The 2,500-nt window shown below is 28.9% G+C and overlaps 1 protein-coding gene across 1 annotated transcript in view; it reads left to right on the top strand.

Annotated features, from left to right (window-relative positions):
* Positions 1-2,500, top strand: part of LOC119608969 (elongation of very long chain fatty acids protein 6) — a 32,695-nt gene that overhangs the window by 21,379 nt on the left and 8,816 nt on the right.

Raw genomic sequence — 2,500 nt, 5'->3', positions numbered from 1 at the left:
AATTATAAACTTTATTTGTTAGGTGAACTTTAAAAAAACAACACAGGGATGGAAAATGTTGTAGTATGACAAATTGTTAGTTAAAGAAGTTTTCAGTTGAATTTCTTTTTGGAATTTTATTGATTTTGTTTATAAAAATTAACTTTATCGAATATTAGTTATTGGCTTCCAAACCTAGAAGAAAAAAATTAAAGGAACTAGTTACTTTATAGATTACTTGGGACTTGAAATGGTTGCAGTTGTAAAGCTTTTTACGAAATGGTCTCTTCCTTAAGTAGCCAATATGTTATTTAACTAATTTAACTATTACATATTAATTTTTTTATTTTCTTAAACCATACTGAAAATAACTTTCGATTTTAAAATCTTAAATATCCATCCCTGACACAGATGATGATACCAACAGCTTTTAGTGTAAATGTTTTGAAAATGAAAATGTAAACAAAACAAGCAAAATAAAGCTTTAAAAAGCTTTATTGATCTAAACAAAATAAACAAAAAAAAAACATGTGCAAACAAGGGAGTGAAGAAGCAGTGATGTCAATTTATAAAAAAGGCGCAAAAATCAAGCAGGAAAAGGGCAGTAAAGGAAAAAATCACATATGGTGAAAAAGGAAAGATAGGGGTTTGTAATTTTTTTAAGGATACATTACAAATACAAGCTTTTTAGGGGTTTTAAGCAATAAAACCAAACATTTTAATAACCTTTTAACACGCTAACTCTTATTTTATACTTTTTTTCAATTTTTATCTCTGTCTTCTTTTCGTTATTTTTAGTAAATTAATTAAAAGGAATTTCTTTTTTTATGTCTCTCCTATCTACTGCCGTTTACTTTTTAAATTTTTTTTAATATAATAAACAATTTAATTTAGTTTGCTTACGTATTTTTCTTATGTGTGTGTTTTTTTACTATATTATCAAACACGTTTTAATAAAACTTTAATTACTTTAATTAAGCTCACTTACTCTTCTGACTGTTCAACGACGACATTTAAATTTGCATAAATTTACAATATTTTAAACTAAATAGTAATCTAAATTTACTACTGTTTATTCTCACATTTGTTTATGTTACTTTTTTATATATTTCAGGCATTCGAAATTCAGTACATTAGTACTTTTAGATATCGAAAAGTACCCCAACAACTTATTCGGTACTTTTTCTAACATAAACTTTTGATAAGTTGTCCACATAGTAGTCAATCTGTAGTCTACACTATAGTCCAACCTATAGTTTTGTCTATAATCTAGTCTAGTCTATAGCATAGTATATAGTCTAGTCTATGGTATAGTCCACAGTCTAGTTCATAGTCTAGTCCACAGTCTAGTCCCTAGTCTAGTCTATAGTCTAGTCTATGGTCTGGTCTATAGTCTAGTCTAAAGTATAGTCTATAGTCGAGTTCATAGTCTAATCTATAGTCGAGTTCATAGCCTAGTCTTGTATATAGTCTAGTTCATAGCCTAGTCTTGTATATAGTCTAGTTCATAGTCTAGTCCATAGACTAGTTCATAGACTAGTCTATAATCTAGTCTATAGTCTAGTCTATAGTCTAGTCTATAGTCCACTCTATAGTCTAGTCTATAGTCTAGTCTATAGTCTAGTCTATAGTCTAGTCTATAGTCTAGTCTATAGTCTAGTCTATAGTCTAGTCTATAGTCTAGTCTATAGTCTAGTCTATAGTCTAGTCTATGGTCTAGTCTATGGTCTAGACTATAGTCTAGTCTAGTCTAGTCTATAGTCTAGTCTATAGTCTAGTCTATAGTCTAGTCTATAGTCTAGTCTATAGTCTAGTCTATAGTCTAGTCTATAGTCTAGTCTATAGTCTAGTCTATAGTCTAGTCTATAGTCTAGTCTATAGTCTAGTCTATAGTCTAGTCTATAGTCTAGTCTATAGTCTAGTCTATAGTCTAGTCTATAGTCTAGTCTATAGTCTAGTCTATAGTCTAGTCTATAGTCTAGTCTATAGTCTGGTCTATAGTCTAGTCTATAGTCTAGTCTATAGCTTAGTCTTTAGACTAATCTATAGTCTAGTCTAGTTTATAGTATAGTTTTTTGTCCAGTCTATGGTCTAGTCTACATTCTAGTCCATTTTCTAGTTTATAGTCCAGTCTATTGTCTAGTCTATAGTTTAATCTAAAGTCTAATCTATAGACTAGCCTATAGTCTAGTGTATAGTCTAAGCTATAGTATAATAATAATAATTTTTGAACGCTACTGTGACATAATCACACAAAATCCAAAGATCCAAACTATTAAAGAAATACTCCTACCTAAATATCTAACACCTTCACATTTATGAGCTTTTCTTCTGCAATTCGTTTCTATACTTCAAATCAATTCAACAAAATCAATTCAAGAGTGCAATGGAAATGTTAACATGACGACATGCTATAAATCTGTCATGCTAGTACATATATCTAAAAGTTGACGATGAGAATTTTTTAATTATTTGTAAACAAATAATTCAAATGAGAAATTAAATTAATTAATAAACAATT

Source organism: Lucilia sericata, unplaced genomic scaffold, assembly GCF_015586225.1.
Source record: "Lucilia sericata isolate MDLA Ls3-8-SP2 unplaced genomic scaffold, ASM1558622v1 Contig000906F_arrow, whole genome shotgun sequence".
NCBI classification, from domain to species: Eukaryota; Metazoa; Arthropoda; class Insecta; order Diptera; family Calliphoridae; genus Lucilia; species Lucilia sericata.
The sequence above is the reverse complement of the archived record's forward strand: the minus strand, read 5'-3'. Positions and strand labels throughout refer to the sequence as shown.